Genomic DNA, 20884 nt, shown 5'->3' on the forward strand with positions numbered 1-20884 from the left:
TGAACTGCCTGAATGTTTATTTATTTTTGGTTGCACCAGGTCTTCTTTGCTGCGAGAGGGCTTTCTCTATTTGCAGCGAGCAAGGGCTACTCTTCATTGCTTTGCATGGGTTTCTTGTTGTGATGGCTTCTTTTGTTGCAGAGCACAGACTCTAGGCACAAGCTTCAGTAGTTGCAGAATGTGGGCTCAGTAGTTGGGGCACAAGAGCCTAGTTGCTTCTTGCCATGTGGAATCTTCCCAGACCTGGGATCAAACCCATGTCCCCTTCATTAGCAGGCAGGTTCTTATCCACTAGATAAGTCCTAAACATCTTAATTAACGTACAGAGATAGTATGTTACAAAGCACCTCCAAGCTCCTGAATTCCTTGTATCTTCACCCCATCCAGGGAACAGGGATTATTATCATTCCCATTGGGCAGATGTGGAGACTGAGGCCCAGGTAAATAAATGACCTGCCCAAAGTCACCAAGTCTGCTGGGCCCTGACTACTGCCACAGGCACCATGCTGGACAGCCACCAAACCCAGAGCTGAAGCAGTTGCCTAAAGAAGCAAACAGCACCACCGTCCCCTCACCCCGCTACAGCTATAACATCATTTGTGTAAAATCTCCTCAGCCTTACCCATCTCAGCTGCACTTGGGAGCAGGAGGTGAAGGTTGAACTCAAAGGGAAGTCCCCATCTCAGTTTTCCCCACCCAATGCCACACTTGCGCATTCCTCAAACCTGGAAGAAAAGAGCAAACAGTGATTCGGGGGAGAAAGGAGTCCGAGCCTGAGAGCCCTCCCTGCCCCACCCCCGGTGGAAAGGAAAGGGACTGGGAAGGAGCAGTGGCTGCAGCGTCGCACAGCAGGTCTCAGGTGGTGAGGGCTCCAGGCCCAGTCCCAGCTCAGAGTCAGTTCAGTCCTGCGGCAGGGACGCCCTGCGGTCTGCACCGTAGGTGCCCTTTGTCTGCCCTGGGCCCTAAGGGGAGCCCCTCCCCTTGCTGCCTTAGCGGAGTGAGGACTCCGCCCCTGAAGGCTGGGCTCTGCGCGGAGCGTGGAGCCAGGAGAGGAGAACCAAGGGCTCTGAAGGGGCCGCCTGCTGCTCACCAGGCAGCGTTCCCTCTTCCCCGCCTCGAGGAGCGGGTAGTGGGGGTGAGGGGGAGGGGGCCGTGGCGGGGCGGGGCGGGGGGGGGGGCGCAGTGGGGTAGGGGAGGGGCTCGTGGAGGGAGGGGAGCGGTGGGGTGAGGAGGGGAGTTTGGGGGCTACCGATCTCTTAGCCTTGGATCAAGGTTATGACAATTTTTAAAGCTGGCCTGTCTCCACCCTGGGCCGGGTCATTTACAGGATGGTTCTGTAGTGATGATGACCCTCTTCTCCCCTCCAGCCAGACTCAGCCTGGCCTGGAGTAAGGAACAGGCCCACTGACCTGTTTTCCCAGTAGAAGAGCAGTCTGTCCAGAAGGTTAGTTCTCATGCTCCCAAGAACACAGAAACGATGTCAGTTTTTAAAATGTCATTTTGTTTTTTTGTTTTTCCTTTATTCCTGGTGTCAAGTGTTTGGAGCTATAGGTAAGAGATTGGATGTGTGTTCTAGAAAGCTCATTTGACTGTGGGACAAGGGATCTGAGGGGCAGGAGGGGTCCTGGGGGGAGTGAGGAGGTGACGAGTAAGGGGTCTGGGAGAGAAGAAAAAGTAGGGGGAGTCCAGAGGTCCGGGGAGATGGAATGGGCAGGGCGTGAACTCAGGCAGGGGCTGTGGGAAGGGAGGGGCGTGCTTGTTACGACTGACAGGAAGGCTGGCTCAGGCCTGGTCCTTTGGGTAGGGTGACGGGGCACGGAGGGGTCCAGCATGGAAAAGCTCTGTGGGCACTGCCCGTGGAGAGTGAGTTGTCCTGGGAGTCTAGGGGGCATGCAGGGCCCCTCACACCACACACCAACCACCTGGGGCCCTCCCTCACTCACCCCACAGCTCCCCAGCACGCAGAAGAGGACAGGAAGCCCCGAGTGTCTTCAGAATGTTCCACACTGGGTGTCAGCTACACTCCCCTACACCTCACCAACCTTGCCCCTGACCCTCTCCACAGCAGCCACGTGAGGGCTGGAGGCTCTGCCACAGGGCAGGACCCGGCTGATGGCTTCTGAAGGACTCCACCCCACCCCTGCGTGAGCAGTGCCGGGCTCTGCACAGTGGGGAGAAGGGAGCCCCCCCCAAACTCTCAGAGATGGGAGACAGCTACCTGCATGGTCTGAGACTCCTGACACAGCCCCCCCTTGCACCCAATCCTGGCTCACATGGGCATCCAGGAGGCCTGCCACAGTGGGGCACGTGCTCCCTCTCACCCCTCAGGGCCCTCCCAGGTGCCAGAGTACTCAAAGCCTTCAACGAAATCTGGAAACTTCCTAAGCAAATGAGCGCCTGTCCCCAGCTACCCCAGGGGAAACTACCTTTTCCTGGCTGCCCTCTGGACCTCAGTGTCTCTTAAGCCCCAACCAGGACCCTCTGGGCACTCAGTTCAGCAGTATAGCCCTCCCTATTCCTCACCTCCCCTTCCCAGCCTCAGTGCTGAGCTGGGAGCCTAGAGCCACTTTGGGAGTCCACATTCTGCCCCAGGGAGGGCTAAGGGCAGGTGCCACCTCCTCTGGGTCCCAGATGGTCCAGGAAAGACCCACACATCTTTATTCCCCGACCCCACCCACCGGTACTGGCCTAGGCAGGTCACTGGAGAGTCCAGGAACCACTGGATCCAGCTGGCCCTCCTTGGCAGGGGCTTTGGGCAGCAGAGCCACTTCAGCAGCATCCGTCTGCTGAGGCCGTGGGCAGGGTATTCCCACCAAGACGAGCTCCAGGATCTGCAACACACAGGGCTCGATGTGGGAGGATCGAGAGCCTCGTGAGTGTGCGCTGCGCTCTTTGGAAAACTGGTAGTTTCACATGGCTTTACTCCATGACCCAGTAATTCCATTCCTAGGTGTTTATGCAAGAGAATTAAGAACATGTGTCACACAAAAGCTTGCAGTAGAATGTTCCTAACAGCATTATCCAGAATAGGCCCAAGGCGGAAAAATTCCAAATGTCCATCAAAGGATGAATAGATAAGCAAAATGTGGTAAATACAGAGCAACATTATCCAGCCATGAAAAGAAATGAAGTTCTGATTCATGCTGCTGCTGCTGCTAAGTCGCTTCAGTCGTGTCCGGCTCTGTGCGACTCCATAGACAGCAGCCCACGAAGCTCCCCCATCCCTGGGATTCTCCAGACAAGAACACTGGAGTGGGTTGCCATTTCCTTCTCCAATGCATGAAAGTGAAAAGTGAAAATGGAGTCGCTCAGTCGTGGCCGACTCTTAGCAACCCCATGGACTGCAGCCTACCAGGCTCCTCCGTCCATGGGATTCTGATTCATGCTACCATGTCAATAAACCATGAAAACAGTATGCTAGGTGAAAGAAGCTGGATTCTATTTATATGAAATGTCTAGATAGTCAAATCCATAAGGATAGAAAGCAAATGAGTGGATTTCTTTTCTTTTTTTTCGTTTTTTGGTCGCTCTACATGTAGGATCTTAGTTTCCGGACCAGGGGTCGAATGCAGTGGCCCCTGCAGCGGAAGCGCAGAATCTTACCCACAACTTTGTGAATAAACTAAAATCCACTGAATTTGATACTTTAAGATGGTGATTTTTTTGTGGTATATAAATCATCTCAATAATAGCATTTTAAAAGATACAGTCAGAAGACAGACACTCCTTCCTCCCCTCCCTGCCCTGTTCCTGTATCTTTCCATCCCCTCAACCTTCTAGCCTGCTTCAATCACGTCACTGTCTCATCTGTTCCTGTCCCATTTCCTTTGTACACAAGACAGAAAATTATATATGTTCTTACAGGCTCTTCCTTCAGAGAAGGCAATGGCAATCCACTCCAGTACTCTTGCCTGGAAAATCCCATGGATGGAGGAGCCTGGTAGGCTACAGTCCATGGGGTCACTAAGAGTCTGACACGACTGAGCAACTTCTCTTTCACTTTTCACTTTGATGCATTGGAGAAGGAAATGGCAACCCACTCCAGTGTTCTTGCCTGGAGAATCCCAGGGACGGGGGAGCCTGGTGGGCTATTGTCTATGGGGTTGCACAGAATCGGACACGACTGAAGCAACTTAGCAGCAGCAGCAGCAGACTCTTATATGAAGAGGAGCATACTGTATAGATGATCTTGGCTTTTGCTTTTTTTCACTTAATAGTCCTTGCTGAAATTCATGCCATGCAAATCCAGAGATCTTGCTCATTCTCTCCCCCCCCCCTTCTTTTTTTTACAGCTAAGTAGTGCTCCTTTGTCTAGATATGCTATGCTGCTGCTGCTAAGTTGCTTCAGTCGTGTCCGACTCCATAGATGGAAGCCAATCAGGCTCCCCCATCCCTGGGATTCTCCAGGCAAGAGTACTGGAGTTGGGTGCCATTGCCTTCTCTGAGATATGCTATAGTTTATCTAGCCACTCTCCATGTAGGAGTACATTGTTTCCAGTATTATTTTTGGCTGTGCTGGGTCTTTGATGCTGTGTGGGCTTTCCTCTAGTTGCGGTGAGCAGGGGCTACTCTCTAGTTCTGAGGCAGAGGCTTCTTGCTGTGGTGGCTTCTCTTGTTGCAGAGCATGGGCTCTAGGGCGTGGGCTTCAGTAGTTTCAGCGTGTGGGCTCAGCAGTCGTGGCTCCCGGGCTCTAGAGCACGGGCTCAGTAGTTGTGGTGCAGGGACTTGGTTGCTCCTTGGTATGTGGGATCTTCTCAGATCACAGATCAAGCCTTGTCTCCTACATTGGCAGGTAGATTCTTTACCACTGAGCTACCTGGGAAGCCCATATTATTCCCAGTATTTTGCAATTAAGAAGTAATGCTTCAGTGAAAAACCTTTTGCATATGCATTTTCACATTGTTGGAGGTCTAGCTTCAGGATAAATTCCTAGAAGTGGAGTTGCTGGGTTCAAGGGGGAGCATGTATTTAATTTCATTCGGTATTACCACATTTTCCTGGAGACAATTGCACCAATTTGCATTCCCATCAGCCTTGTATTCCAGCACCTGCTTCCCTTCAACCTGGACAGCAGAATGTGTTGTGATTTTTTTTTTTTTTGCCAGTCTGAATAGGTGAGAAATGGTACCTATCTCAGCATTATTTTCAGTTGCCTTTCTCTAATTGTGTCCTTGAGCATTTTTTCCCCATATGTTTGAGGACCATTTTTCTATCTTTTCTGGTAAACTTTCTATTCATGCCTTTACTCTTATTTTATTACTGGAATTTTTAGTTTTGTTTTCAGTTTTTAGGAGTTACTTATATATTAGGGCTATCTGCCCTTTGTGGTATTATGTTGAGACTATTTTCTTTCAGTTTGTCAGTTACCTGTGGACTTTATGTGTCATGCAAAGTGTTAAAATTTTCATGTATGTGTATTAGTTGTTTAGTCATGTCTGATTCTTTGTGATCCCATAGGCTGTAGCCCGCCAGGCTCTTTTGTCCATGGAATTCTCCAGGCAAGACTACTGGAGTGGGTAGCCATTCTCTTCTCCAGGGAATTTTCCCAACCCAGAGCTTGAACTCAGGTCTCCTGCATTGCAGGCATATTCTTTACTGTCTGAGCCACCAGGGATAAATTTTCACATGGTCAGATTTACTGGTCTTTTCTTTACATCCTCTGGGTTTTGAGTCATAGTTAGAAAGCCTTACCCAACATCAGAGTTAAAGAGGAAGTCCCCCATGTTTTCTTCTGGTCTTTGTGTTGTTTTAGCTTTTACACTTAGAGCCCTAATTCATGTCGTTTATTCTTTTGCTGGGTGTGACATATGGATTTAATTTTATCTTTTTCCAAATGGCTACCCAATTGTCCCCAGTACCATTTATAACAAAGTCCATTTTTAGAATGTATCAAAGATGGCATCTCAAATCACTGGAGTAAAGATGTATTTGTGTCTATTTCTAAATTTCTGGTCTATTGCAATTTGTCTATTTATGTACCAGTGCCACCCATTTCCAATGACAGAAGCTTTCAGTTTTTTAATCTCTGCTAAAGCTATTTCCTCCTCATAGTTTTTCTTTTCCAGTGTTTTCCTACCTGTTCTTTCATGTTTATCTTTCCAGATGGACTTTTCAGCTCATATATCTTCATAAAACAGCTTGCTGGTATTTTTATTTGGATTGTATTGAATTTTCAAATTAAGTTAGGGAGAACTGACATCTTTGTAATGTTGACTTATCCTGTCCAAGAATAGGAGATGTCTTTCCATTTGTTCTTAGTGTCTTTCAAGAAGGTTTTAAAATTTTCCTCATGTAGTTTTATGCATTTCTCATTAAATTTGTTCTTAAACATTTAATTTTTTTTAATTGTGAAAAGGCTTTCCTCCACCTTTCTGACCTCTGTTTATTGTTTGTATATATAGCATATTCAAAACCAGAGACATTACTTTGCCGACTAAGGTCCGTCTAGTCAAGGCTATGGTTTTTCCTGTGGTCATGTATGGGTGTGAGAGTTGGACTGTGAAGAAGGCTGAGCGCCGAAGAATTGATGCTTTTGAACTGTGGTGTTGGAGAAGACTCTTGAGAGTCCCTTGGACTGCAAGGAGATCCAACCAGTCCATTCTGAAGGAGATCAGCCCTGGGATTTCTTTGGAAGGAATGATGCTAAAGCTGAAACTCCAGTACTTTGGCCACCTCATGCAGAGTTGACTCATTGGAAAAGACTTTGATGCTGGGAGGGATTGGGGACAGGAGGAGAAGGGGACGACAGAGGATGAGATGGCTGGATGGCATCACTGAGTTGATGGACGTGAATCTCAGTGAACTCCGGGAGTTGGTGATGGACAGGGAAGCCTGGCGTGCTGCGATTCATGGGGTCGCAAAGAGTCAGACACGACTGAGTGACTGAACTGAACTGAACTGATAAAGGCCATTGAGTTTTGTATTTTAATTTTGTATCCTGCTATTTCGGCGAACTCTCTTACTATTTGAATTAGTTTTATCATTGGTTCTCTGGGTTTGTTTGTTTGTTTTCAGGTATAACATTATGTGATCTGCAAATAGATATATATATATATTTCTTCTTTACTCAGTCTCAGGCCTTAAACTGATTTATTTGTCTAGTTGTATTGGCTAATATCTCTGGCACAATGTAGAATAGTGGTGTAGACAGTCTATTTTTGCCCTGTTCCTGATCTTCCAGTGTTTCTTGGTTAAATAAGATGTTGGCTTTAGGGCTACCTTTAACCATGTTGAGAACATATCCCTCACTTCCTATTTCACCGAGAGATTTTATTATGAATTGGTGTTGAATTTTGTTAAAGACTATCTTGGCATCTATAGAAAAATATCATTGGTCGTCCCTGGTGGTCCAGTGGTTAAGACTCCATGCTTCCACTGCAGGGGGCATGGATTTGATCCCTGGTTGGAGAGTTAAGATCCCGCACGCCACGGGGCAACTAAGCCTGCATGCCACAACTACAGAGCACGCCCCCTCCCCGCAAAGTCATTATTTTCCCCTTAGGTTCATTAGTATGGTGCATGCTTGTTATGGGTTGAATTGTGTCCACCCCCCAAAGAAGTTGAAGTCTAACTCCTAGTGCCTCATAATGAAATTTGGAAATAAGGTCTTTTCAGAGGGGTCATTAGGTAGACCCTAATCCAACATGACTGGTGTCCTTATAAATGGGAACTTTGCACATGAGATAGATACATAGGGAGAACACATATGAACACAGAGGTGTAGATCATGGTGTTGTTATAAGCCAAGGAATGTCAAAGATTGCCAGCAAACCGCCTGAAGCTAAGGAGAAAGGCGCAAGGCAGATTCTCCCTCACAACCCTCAGAAGGACCCAGCCCTGATGACACATTGCTCTTGGACATCTAGCCTCCAGATCTGTGAGACAGTACATTTCTGTGTTTAAGCTGCCCAGCTTGTGGTGGTTTGTTACGGCAGTCCTAGCAAACATATGCTATTAATGGATTTCCTAATGTTAAACCAACTTCATATTCCTGGAAACAAAACAATCCCATTTGGTTTTGGCTGGCTCCTAATAATATCCAGGATACTAACAAAATATAAGTAGTGTTTCAGAGCAGCATGGAACTGAGAACAAGTCAGAGTTCATGTCTGTCCTTCATATCCCTGTTTTCCATGGTGTCTGCTCGCTCCCCGAGTTCAACATGGCTCTCCCATTTCCTGAGCTCTCAGGAGGATACTGTTAGTTCTGTGTGTCCAGCTCCACTCCTCTCCCTTGAGACCCCATCTCCTTGGCTAGATGGGCATGGGGGGACTGGTTAATGAGGTTGCCTGCGTGCTCCACCCTAAGACACCAAGCTCCGTATGGAGCCATTCCCCTTGCCAGCAGGTTTGCTTTGAAAGTAAAAAAGCTTTGAAAGTAAAAACGTTAGTTGTTCCATCTCTGACTCTTTGCAACCCAGTGGGTGGTAGCCCACCAGGCTCCTCTGTCCGTGGAATTCCCCAGGCAAGAATACTTGAGTGGCTAGCCATTCCCTTCTCCAAGGGATCTTCCTGACTTGGGGATTGAACCTGGATCTCCCACATTGCAGGCAGATTCTTTACCATCTGAGCCACCAGGGAAGCCCATGGGATCTTTAAAAGAAATTACTGTTTATAAGAATTTCACTTGGGGGACTTCCCTGGTGGTCCAGTGGCTAAAATTTCACTCTCCCAATGCAGGGGGCTGGGGTTCAACCCCTGGTCAGGGAGTAGATCCCTCACACCACAACTAAAAAACCACGCGTGCTGCAGTGAAGGTCGAAGGTCTAGCATGCCGCAGATAAGACCCGGCACAGCTAAATAAATATTAACATGAAAGAGAAATTTCACTTGGGAAACTCTGTTACATACAGGAGCAGTGAAGATAGGGGTCTGTTGTCCTGCAGTACAAAAGCTTCTCTCCAGGGCTCTGGTGGGGAGGAGGCTATGAAGCCCTGCAGAACTAGGAGGAGGGAACGAGCTCAGCTCTGGGTGACAGACACTCTCTCAAGAGAAGTGGAAAGGGCTGCCTTGGGAGGGAGTGAGGTGCCCATTTACAGGAGGATGTAGCAGAGGTGGGGCAGTCAGTCAAAGAGCCATCAGAGGTGAAGAGGAGGGCAGAGAGAAGAGGAGGGGAAGGGCACAAGAGTGGAGTCAGACAGGGAACATAGGATCCCAGGTCTGCCATTTCCTAATTGTGTGACTGGGGCATCTCCCTGAGGCTCAGTTCGGTCATCTGTAAAATGGGGCTAATGAGAGCTCCTGCCAAGGGTGGTTGTGAGAATTAAATGGGAAAAGCGCCTACACTGCAGGCCCCGTGATGGCACCACTTGGTGAATCAGTTTATAACAACCAACCAGCAGGGACCTGGAGCCAGAGCATCATCAGAGCCCATCATCATCATCCCACTTTTTTGGGGAGACCAGGCTCTTCCTGGCTTGTCTGGAAACCTCCCTCCCAACCCCCAGCAAGAGCAAGGCCAATGCCTCTCCCACTCCACCAGACTGGGTGCCCTGGACAGGTCACTGTCTCTCTCCAGGTTTCTTTCCTCATCTGCTAGAGAAGGTGGGAGCTGCCAGAGATGGGCTCTGGGGTGGGTCCTTCCAGTTCTAACATCCCAGGATGCCTGGGCTTCTGAGTAGCCATGTGTACATGTCTCTGCTCCTAGGGACCCAGTGTCTTCACAAAACGAGGGGTTTGGGCTGGATGAAAATAGTATCAGTTAAGGCCTGCTGAACACTAACTCTCAGCCAGGGCCCACTCTAGGACCTTTATGTGACTTAGTCCATTTAATCTCCACAGCAACCCCGGGGGGTGGTGCTACTATCATCATTTTATAGAGGTGGCTGGGGCACAGAGAGTGTGGGTCGCTTGCCCAAGATCACACAGCTAACATGAACCCAGGCGGTGAGTCCAGAACACATTCTTGCAACCACCACGGAACTTTGTATTTCAGAGTGTTGCGGCTCTAACACTCTGAAATACATAAGGGAGGCTAAGCATCCTGTGAACTCTACCCTTGTGAGGGCTGAAGCAGCCACATTTTCTCAGCCAGGACCCCAGCTTCACTTATGAACATGTAGGAGTTGCCCAGCCCAGAGGCAGTGCTGCTCAACACCCTACATGAGGGGCCCACCTCTTACCTATACCTGATCATCTCTCACTTCTGCTAGAAGCCCATTGTACAGACAGAAAAATGAGGCTCTGAAAGGATGGTGGATTTGTTTGGATCACACAGTCAGTAACTGGAAGAGTGAGGACCCGAGCCCAGAGCTCCCTGGCTTCACCAAGAACTATCTTTCCTAGAACAAGCCTCAGCCTCACCTGCCTGCAGACTCCACCACTAACCCTAGAGAGGCAGCATGAGTTTAGGCCCCTGGAAGAGACACAAGTGGCCAGGTGGGGATGCTGAAGATGGGGGTAGGGATTTGTGGTGGAGACATGGCATTAGGGCCAAGCCTGATACCAAGATGTGCCCTGTACAGAGGCAAGGAAGAGCCTTTCAGACTGTGCAGGTCCCCATTAGACAAGGTCTGAGTGTAGGGAAGCTGGGAGCCCTTGAGAAGGGCACTGGGAACCCTTGAGAGGGGCACTGAGGACCTGGGGAGGCTGCATCCCAGGGCAGGGGCAGTGGAGTGGGATCTGCCTGGGACAGTCAGGCAAGGGCATAATCCTAGAACATGTTCTGTGGCAGTGGGTCATGGCTACACATTTGCAAGGCTCTGTAAAGGAATGGAGCTACACCTCGGAGCGGGGGGGATGTCTGGGAGGCCTGGGACAGAGGCTATGAAGAGGCTGGGTTAGTCAGAGTGACTTAGAGGTAGATGACATCACCCAAGACTGGGAACACTGGGCTTCCCAGGTGGTGCTAGTGGTAAAGAACCAACCTGCCAATGCAAGTAGATGTAAGAGATGCAGGTTTTATCCCCGGGTCGGGGAGATCCCCTGGAGAAGGGAATGGCAACCCATTCCAGTATTCTTGCCTGGAGACTCCCACGGACAGAGGAGCCTGGTGGGCTACAGTCCATAGAGTTGCAGGGTCCTACACCACTGAAACGACTCAGTGTGCAGGGGAACACAGGAGGGAGAGACGGTGGGTCTGAACTTCTCCATCTTCGAAGTGGGCTGACCTAGGCCTCCGATGAGCATAACAAACACGTCTGTCCTGCCATCCCAGAGTCCCTACTGTTGCCAGGACCTGTCACTCACAAACCTTCTCTATTTTATTCTGGAAATATGTCACTCCTTCTGTCCTCCCATCATTGCACAAGTAAATATGGGTCTGGAAGTTTCCAGCTTACCCCATTTGACAAGAGCCCTCTTTGCACCTCCAGGGGTCTGGGTCTGGCTCCTCCATCCCGAATTTTGGGGATGGATATGGACATGAAAAGGGCTTTCCTGGGGGAAAAGGGCTCTCCCACCGGGAAAAAATCTGTCTGCAATGCAGGAGACCCAGGCTGGTTACCTGGGTCTGGAAGATCCCCTGGAGGAGGAAATGGCAACCAACTCCAGCAGTCTTGCCTGGAGAAAAAAGTGGACAGAGGAGCCTGGCCGGCTACAGTCCATGAGGTCGAAAGAGGTGGGACACGACCGAGTGACTAACACACACACAAACACGGACATGGAGCTGGGGAAGAGACGGGTGCTCGCCTCTTCGTGTCCTTCTTTTCCCAGCCCCCTGCCTCAGTGCCAGCCTCGGCTGGGCCCTGGGGGACTCCTGGAGATGTAGGGAGGAAGGGACGGGAGAACACGGGCCGGATCAAGCGGTCAGGGGCCGGGTTGAGCCGCGCGGGCCCCCAAATCCTCTCCTACTTTCCAGCGGGAACTCTGCAGCCTCCTCACGCCCGGGTCGCCTCGGTGCTCAGCACCAGTTCGCATGCGCATCAATCCTGTCCCTCCAGCTTCGCTGGAAACCACGCCCCCGTCCCCAGCTGGGCGGAGGCCGCGGGGCGGGGCGGGCCGCCCGGGGAGTCCTAGCTCGAGCCCCCGCCCCAGGCCAGCCCCCGCCCCAGGCCAGCCCCAGCCGATCGCCGGCCCGACCCGGAGGCCAGTAAGTGGGGGGAGGTCCAGCCTCTGTTCCGGTGCCGGCGCCGAGCGCTGCATCCCCGAATCCGCTGGACCCGCGGCGGCGCGGCAGGTAGGAGACGCTGCGCAGAGGGAGGCGTGTGCGAGCGCGCGGGTGTTCGTGTGTGTTTCGGGGGTGTGTGTGTGCGGGTGCATTGCGGGGCAGCGCGAGCCCTGTGAGCACGAATTGGTGGGTGTGGGGGTGCACACCCCGCCGCCGGGGAGAAAAGAGGTGAGCGCTGGCTTTGAGGCCCCGGGACGGGGGGCGAGGACCGCCTGGATCCGCCCCGGACCCCGGGGCTCTCCCCACCCCCACCCGCGGCGAGGGGCGTCTTCCCACTGCACCTGGGTGTTCCGGAGCTGTTTTCCTAGTTCATACCGGCTAAGGGGTTAGCTCCCGGGGCTTGACTGGCTCTTCCTGTGCCTTCCCAGACCTCCACCCTTTCAATTCGACCACCCCTCCGGGGTACCTCCCCATCCCCCGTCCCTGGCGGCTTGGGAAAAGGGGCAAGGCCAAAGCCGGTTCCCTTCCTGACCCTCTTGTCAGGTTGAATAGGGGCCTTTTCCCAGGGCTGCAGGGCTTGGGTGTATGTGTGAGGGGCCGGGGAGGCAGGCAGAACTGGGGGAGAATGGGTCTTGCGCTTCTCCGATCATGCCTCCCTCCTTCAGGGTTGGGAGTCGGAGGAGACCCACCAGGGTTCCAGAGGTGAAGCAGGATGGATGATTAACAGGTGCCAAGTTCTCTCCAGGCTTCATTTCCTGTGGTGGGACTCAACCCAGACCCCACAGGGTTGAGGAGAATGGGGCTCAGAGGGTGGAGGCTACTGTTGCTTTGCTCTCAGGACTGCTAAACCAGAATTTTGTACCTGAGTTGGCCTGGCTCTCAAATCAGAATCCTTTCCCTGCACCGGCAGCTAGAGAGAAGTGCCAGGGCAATTATTTTTAGGATTCTAGGGAGGGAGAAATCTGGGCAGACTTCCTGGAAGAGGGAGTTTGAGAGTGGGCTCAGCCTACCCATACTTGTGTGAGGACCCCTGAGGGAACTATTGTTCTGCTGCAAGGATTGAGACCCTCCTATCTAGGGTCTTTGGGCCTGGCCTTTGCTGCTGTCTGGACTCCTGGGGTGGGGGTGGGGAGGCTTGGCTGCTGTCACTGCTGAGGGCGGGGCATGGTGGACCCAGCTGTTGCTGCTTCAGGCCAGAGCTGGAAGCCAGGATGTTGAGGTGCTTAGGCGGGGTCATTACCCTGAGGAACCTCTCTTCTGACAGATGAAGCGGATGGGTCAAATCCGGAAGCCCCTGCCCAGAGTTACACCCAGTGCTGGGAGCCAGCCCCTGCCCAGGAGCTGGGCAAGGTTTCATTGTGAAGGATACATCAGGGCTGGGTGCTGAAGGATGAAAAGTTCACCAAGCAGAAAAGAAAGGGCAGGGCACTGCAGGCCTGGGGATAGATGAGTGAAGGCCTGGAAGCATGCCGCTGCATGTGGTCCAAGGGTAGGGGCAGGAATGACAGCGAAGCGTGGTGTGCCGCAGTGGATGGGGTCCCAAAGAGTCGGACATGAGTTAGAGACTGAGCAACGACAAAAAAGGGCATTAGATCATCAGTGGCTCTGTGGTGGGTGAGTTGCTCTGGAGGCCAGTGAGCAGAGGGCCAGAGCAAGGAGAAGCCCCCTTCTCTTTCCCCTTGCCTCTCCCCTTCCCAGCTCCCCACCTAGGCTTGGCTTGGCACCCAGGGAGGGGATCTGATAGGGCTTCCTGTGGGAGAGGGTGGAGCATGGGGAAGGGTGTCTGGGGAAGCCCTTTCTGAATTGGGGCCACCACTGGGGTGGAGCAGGTTTGGAGAAGTTGATGAGGTGTGAGAGGCCTGTGGGTTTTGGGGTGGGGGGGTGACGTCCAGAACACTGATCCCAGAGCAGTGTTGTCTCTGGCTGCTTCTGCCCTTGACTTCCCTGCAGGCTCCCGGGACAGCCCTGAAGCCCTGGTCCCTGAATGGGAGGCCCTCTTGGAGCCCCCAGCGGGTACTGCAAAACCTGCCTCCGTGACCTCTCCTACCTGCAGGGCCTGCCACTGTGTCAGTATTCCTCTGGGCCAGGACTGGCTCTGCATGTGACCTTGAGGCAGGGAACTTCCCCTGTGAGTCTCAGTTTCTTCATGAGTGAAATGGGGATAAATGCTGCCTAAACAGGGATTCAGGGGTTGATGATGAAGTTAATTTGTATCACTGAAAGTGCATTACAAAGTACATGGTGTTTAGTCGTCATTATAACTAATAATAACTAACCACATCACTTAGTCCTTTCTTCCCTGGGGCAGGGACAGCCCAGAGGAAGGAGGGGCCGACTTTGGGAGAAGGGTGAAAGGAAAGAGGAAGCCCCTCTTGGCTTCTGTGGTTGGAAACTGTGGCCCTCTCACCCCACTCCCGCGGGTGGGCTCGCTCTCCGGGGCCAGGCAGGCGGGAGGTCTGTCTGCTGCTGGTCTTCTCGCCTCACCCCTTCCTCTGCCCTCCCGTGTACTCTAGTGTTCCGAGTGCCTTTAAAAACCCCTCTACTCCACTCCTCTAGCCCCTCCAGAGACCTCTTCTGCCCCTTCATGCCTTCCCTTTCTACTCAAAACATTCCTTGAGTAGCAGTAGCCTCCCCCCTACCCTCCGGGCCTCATCTTCAGGGCCCCCCACTCTGTAGCATCTCCTCCTCCCTGGGTTGATGGTGATGCCCTGGGATTGCCTCACTTGCTTTGGCCTCAGCCCTTGCTTTTCCCTGCTAACTGCAAATGGGCCAAGTCCCTTTGGGGTTCTAATCCAGGATGTTTTAGGAAGCCAGCCTTCAGGCTTGGATGTAGGAAATTGCGCAATGTGAGCGTTTGCTTGCCTGTAATGGCCTGAGTTCCTTCTCCCTGTTCTAATTGCTCAGGGATGTGTTTCCAGGGGCTCTGGCTTTCCCGAGCCTGCGGGTGTGAGGGAGGGTGCCACTGGCTGAGGCATGGTGGCCTATGGGTGTGGACTGTGGTTTTTTGCCACAGTGATGGCTGTGGTCAGCTCTGGGACAAGGGGGCTGGTAGCCAGAGCAGACCGAGCCCATCCATTGGTACCCAGCTGGCCAGCACTGTCAGGGTGTGCCCTGAAGACCTCAGGACCTTGCAGCCCAGGGGACAAAAGGCAGACCGTCTGCTGGCCTGATCAGCCAGCCCCAGCCTCAGAGCCCCCTGCTGGGTACTTCTGCCAACAGGGTGAAGTGGTGTCAATCAACTGGTTTGTTACTAATAATAGTAACTAAGATACTGAAGTTTGGGGTGAATTTATTTTCCATGGGAGCAGTTCAAGGAGTAACAGCTTCATCCTCACTCAGTTCCTCCAGCAGGAGAGAGGTATGAGGCTGCATACCTATAGAGCTGTATTCATCGTATTCATTGCCTGTCACTGCTGTGATAAATTAACACACGTTTAGTGGCTTAAATGGAGTAGGAAATGGCAACCCACTCCAGTGGGTTGCCTGGAAAACCCCATGGACAGAGGAGCCTGGTGGCTGACAGTCCCTGGGGTCGCAAGGAGTCGGACATGACTGAGACACACACATATACACACAGTGGCTTAAAACAACACAGATTTATTCTCTTACTGTTTTGGAGGTGAAAGGTCTGAAAAGAGTCTTAGAGGCTAAAGTCAAGGTGTCAGGCTAGTTCCTTCTGGAGGCCCCAGGGCCGCCTCTGTTCCTTGTGGCTGTCTGTGTTCCTCTTGACCCCGTCACCCCATCTCTCTACTTCCCTAGTCCCATTGCCTTTTCCTCTTTTCGAGTCAAATCTCCCTCTGCCCTCTTCTTAAGGACACCTGTGATTACATTTAGGATCTCCCCAGATAATCCAGGATAATCTCTCCATCTCAAGTTCTTTAATCACATCTGCAGAATCTTTTCTGCCATAGAAGGTAACATTTGCAGGTTCCAGGGATTATGGAGTCGGTATTTGGGGGACCTGTTGTTCATCCTACCACAGGAGCCATCTGCAGTGTCTTTGCAGGTCCCATTCTCAGAGATCCCCCTCCTGGGCACCCATAGCCACTAGGTTCCCCCTGGGGGTCACCCTCAGCATCTGTCACGCCCTCAGCCTAGAGGCTTCGGCTGGCAGAGCCTGGGCTGCAGCACCTCTGGGGCAGTGTGCTGGTGTGTCCCCAGGGGTTGCCCCAGTGACCAGGCCCCATCCCGGGATTCTTAACATACCAGCAGGTTAAGCCTTCCAGCATGATTGCTTGTGTGCTGAGTCGCTGCACTCGTGTCTGACTCTGTGCGACCCTATGGACTGTAGTCCCCCAAGCTCCTTGGACCATGGGATTCTCCAGGCAGGAGCACTGGAGTGGGTTGCCAGGCCCTCCTCCAGGGAATCTTCCTGACCCAGGGATCAAGCCCGCGTCTCTTACATCTCCTGCGTCGGCAGACAGGTTCTTTACCGCTGGCATCCCCTGGGAAGCCCCTTCCAGGGTGGAGAGTATCTCAGACATTCATTCGCTAACCCTAGTGTTGTGGGGGTCACTTGACCCCCATCATCACTGGCAGGGCCAGGCTGGGAGCTCATTTTGCGGATGAGTGCGGCTGGGGCTAAGTCCTGCTTACAGGAGAGAAGCGTGAGGGGAGCCGGAGTCGGGGCAGGTTGGGCCGGGGAGCAGGAGATTGCATATTACAGATGAACGAGAGCCCTGAGGCACAAGGAAGGTGACCGTTGTTCCCCGCCTCCCCCCGCCGACCCCCCCGGGCCTCTGTCTCCCCATCTGAGGATGAGCATGCGGACGGGACATTCTGAGGCTCTGATTATCCCTTTGGGCACAGGGAGGAGGAGACGCTGGCATTGGGTTCAAGGCTGCCTTGGGCGAGAATGTGACATGGGGCAGAGCAGAACGTGGAGCCCAGAGGTGCCGCCAACAGGTTCCTTGCCCCGGAAGATGAGTTTGTCATCTGGGAGGTGGGGAGCCTCCTGGTGCCTCCAAGGAAGGACTCGCAGCCAGCCTCCCAGAGAGTGCCTGGCTGTGTGCTGTGGACCCTGCCCCAGTGGTGGGTCTCCGTTTGGTCTCTCCAGCCAAGGCCGTGCTCTGGGGGCCGTTTCTGAAGCCCGGTCTCTCTGCCTGCCTCCTGGCCTCCTTTCCATCCAGCCGTCTTGTAAATTGCTTCCTGGCGCCCTTGCTGGCCTTTCAGGGACCCCACGACCCTGCTGTGGCAGTGTGGCCTGCAAGCCCCTTCTTTCTTCCTTTCCCCCATGCCCTGTTCTCTAGCCTTGCCTAAAGGTTTGTCTCTTCCCAGAAGGTTCCATCTTCCTCCAAACCTTCCACTTCTGTCTGGAAAAATTGCAGCCCACCCTTGGAACCCCTGCTTTGCTGCTGCCTCCTTCCTGAGGCTTTCTAGCCCCATCTGAATGAACCACTGTCCTCTTAGAGAGCTCTCTCTCCCAAGTGCTGGGGTCACTGTCTGCCACCAGGCTGACTTCCCATACTGAGCCTTGTCTGACTCCTCCCTGCCACCTTGGCCAGAGCAGAGCAGATGTGTGAAGGGTGAATGGGGGCGAGTAGATGTGTGAAGGGTGAATGGGGGCACGCAGCTGACTGGGACTCCCTGGGGCCGATGAGTGGGTCACTGTCTTTGCTTGAAGGAGGGGGTGCTGGGCCAGGCAAAGCAGAGCTCTGGTGTGAGATGGGCCCCTGACTGTTCTGAATGCATTTCTTCTGTCTTGGAGCTCATCTGTGTGATGAGAAGAGTAGAGCTCATTTCTGAGGGTGTGCAGGAGCTTGACTCAGGAACTGAGCCTCAGTTTCCCTGTCTGAGAAATGGGCACCATCCCCACCGGGTTTCCAGCCTTGAGCTTTGGAGGCAGGTGGTGCCAGGGGCTGAGACTGCCTATGCAGGAAGCAGGAAAAGAGGCTGCTCTGGTGACAGACAACATAGCTCATTGGAGAAAAGCAAGAAGCGTCCCCTCTCCCCCATTCAACAGTGAGAGCCTGCAGGCCAGCGAGGGCAGGGCTGGCCTGAGGTCACACAGTGCTGGAGAGCTGAGGCAGCTTCAGTGACCCGATCAAGTCTCATTATTGTCAGGTTGCTATCTCGTGTGGAGTGAGCAGCACCTGTGACCTGCAGCCCCAGGGGTTTCCCGACCCCACCTCCTCTCTCCAGTAGAAGAGAGAAGGAAGGGCAGCAGCGCAGGTGCTCAGCTGCACCCACCCCCCCTCCCCAGCATCTTCTTGCCAGGATGTGGTGGTGGCCTGGGTTTCAGACCCAGTGACTTTAAGCGCCCAAACCAGCTGCTTGCCCTGCCAGAGGCTGAACCTTGGCCCACCTGCTGCCTGGGAAGGTTTCCAGCTCGTCCTGGCCCTGCCCACGCCCGGCAGATCCAGCTGGATCTCAACCTGCTTGCCGAGGCTTCCCAGCCCTGTCTGCACAACACCCGGGGCTCAGTGGGACTGCCCAGGGTCAGAGGCCCAGGGGCTCAGCCAGAGCCACACAGTGAGCCGGCCCCGAGGCTGACTTTCCCCCCAGATGTACTGCAGAGGACGTCAGTGCCCCAGGACCACTGTCCCCCAGGACCAGCGCGAGAGGTTCTGTGCCCCCAGCATGCCTGGCCCTGCCCTCCAGGCCATCTCATCCCTTAGCACAGGGCATTTGGTTCGGTTTATGTATTAGAAAGATCACTGCAGTTGGGTGGAGACTGGATTAGACAGAGACACGATAAGGGGAGGGCAGTGGAGAAGAAAGACAGGATTTCCCAGCCCCAATGCCGCCTGCTCAGCTAGCCTTGGCTGGAGTGACTCATGGAACCTGGCCCCCTCCCCGCACCCGGCTCTGCTGCCTGAGCCCGGCTCACCCTCCTCCTGGGCTCTCCCCGCTGCCCTGCCATTGTTCCTCGGCCCGTGGTGAAGGGAGGGAGGCGATCCTGGAGGCCAAGTTCAATCACAGTAGGACGGAGGGATGTGTTGATGGTGGCTTGTGGGGCAGAAGGGAAACAGGAGTGGCTGTCGGATAAATGGGCGTGAACAGTTGATAAAACCCAATCCATGCAAAGAGCCAGGCAGTCAACAGTCTCTGGGGCTCCTGGCCCCCTCCCTGGCCGCTGGCCTTCCCCACCCTGGCTCCCAAGAGTCTCTCCCTGGCTCGCATTACTGCTTCAGCATCTGATGCTCACAATATCTCCCTTCCACGCCCCCTTGGCTTTCCCAGTGAAGGCTCATGTCCTGCAGAGCTGGTCCTGCTAGTTTTCCCCACTTTGAGGATCTGCTTCCGCAACCCCCCCCCCGCCCCCACTTCTGGCTGTTACCTGGGGCTCTTCTGCCCTCCCTCTACCTGGAGTGCATCCTGTCCCTCTCCCCTGCCCATCCCTGCCTAGCCTTCCAGCCCAGAGACACCACCATCCTTCCCTCCCCTATTGCATGACTTCTGGGTGCCCTGACCACAGTGTTTCCTGCTTAGTCTTGGTCTACGTCTGTCCCCTGTGCCCCTCCTCCTGGGGACTGGAGTATCTGGGGGATCTGATCCCCTCCTGTGAGCTCAGGAGGATAAAGCGTCTGCCTGCAATGCAGGAGACCCGGGTTTGATCCCTGGGTTGGGAAGATCCCCTGGAGAAGGAAATGGCAACCCACTCCAGTATTCTTGCCTGGAGAATCCCATGGACAGAGGAGCCTGGCAGGCCACAGTCCACAGGGTTGCAAAGAGTTGGACACGACTGAGCAACTTCACTTCACTTGTGAGCTCAGGACCAGCCCAGCAGGATGCCAGTGAAGATGAGAACATTCATTGACTGTTCCCGGAATTGTAAGACGCAGCTCTTTGGCCCTTCCCTGATCAGATGGCAAAGGGGCCGGGGCTCTGGGTCCTGGAGTGGGATGTGGTGGGAGGTTGAGGAAGGGTGGGTGTGCTTAGCCTGTTGGGCATCCTTGGCTCCTTCAGCTGGCCCTGGATCACTCCTGTTCTGCTGAGCCACGCTGCAGCATGGGCACCCACAGAGGGGTGTGGGGATGGGGGCCCAGAGGAGGGACGCCCCCCCCCCCCCACCACAGCGAGCCGTCTTGCAGTCTCCCTTTCGCTCCTACAACTGGCTGGTCCCCAAGGACGAGTGGGTCTGCCTCCCACCCAGCTCTGGAACATGTCTGCTCTCATTCACACATGAGCACACAAGCTCTCTGACCTGCTTTCTGGTTTTTCTGCCCCGGTCTCGTCCTTCCCCAGTGCCTTCTCCGTGTGGCAGCAGGTGGATCTCAAGTCCCTCCCCTGCTCAGCACCCTTCCCAGCTCTCCATCAGCTCTGGATGAAGCCCGATCCTCTTCTAGGACCTCTGGCTGGGATCCTGGGCAGCCTCGCTTGTGGTCTCCTCCCACACCTCCACTGCCGCTCTGCCTCAGCTCAGTGCCTGCCCTCGGGGCCCAGAGCAGCTCCTGAGCACGGTGCTTGGCTGGCTGGTGCCCCCTTCTCAGAGAGGGAGCTTTGGAGTTGTGTGTCCAGTGGGGTATGGGGCTGCCACCCCCACCTTCTGGGTCCTCTCTTAGGGTTGAGCACTCCAAGGGTCAAAGCCACAAGTGACCTGTGAGACGGAGAAGAAGGCTCACAGGAGGTCACAGCCTGTGCATGAAAAGGCCAGAGACCGGGACTCTGACCCAGCCTGGGCTCTCTCCCTTCTCCATACCCCCTGGGTCATCTTGGGTGCCAGGCAGGACCCTACACATATGTAATGTCCAGTCTGTCAGGCTGGGCTTCGAGGGACCCAGAACTGGTGAGATCTGGGTCACTAGATTCAGTGAGCCCTTCTTCCTGGGGTATTGTGCTGACTTTTTCTGTTTATGATTTTTATTAAATCACAACTGACCTACAGAACGATGCATAA

General features: G+C 53.6%; 1 protein-coding gene and 1 long non-coding RNA gene across 2 annotated transcripts in view; one reads left to right on the top strand and one right to left on the bottom strand.

Annotated features, from left to right (window-relative positions):
* On the bottom strand, positions 1 to 952 carry LOC138420438 (uncharacterized). The gene is made up of 3 exons (XR_011249236.1): positions 848 to 952; positions 623 to 725; positions 1 to 243 (listed from the first exon to the last, which is right to left on the bottom strand). It is a non-coding gene; the product is annotated as an uncharacterized lncRNA (long non-coding RNA).
* A 10948-nt stretch (positions 953 to 11900) lies between these two features.
* Positions 11901 to 20884, top strand: part of CAPN5 (calpain 5) — a 56571-nt gene continuing 47587 nt past the window's right edge. The window contains exon 1 of the mRNA XM_069553829.1: positions 11901 to 12114. The gene's annotated coding sequence lies outside the window, so the exon portion shown is untranslated. The remainder of the gene's footprint in view (positions 12115 to 20884) is intronic.

This window comes from Ovis canadensis, chromosome 15 (genome assembly GCF_042477335.2).
Source record: "Ovis canadensis isolate MfBH-ARS-UI-01 breed Bighorn chromosome 15, ARS-UI_OviCan_v2, whole genome shotgun sequence".
Taxonomy (NCBI): Eukaryota; Metazoa; Chordata; class Mammalia; order Artiodactyla; family Bovidae; genus Ovis; species Ovis canadensis.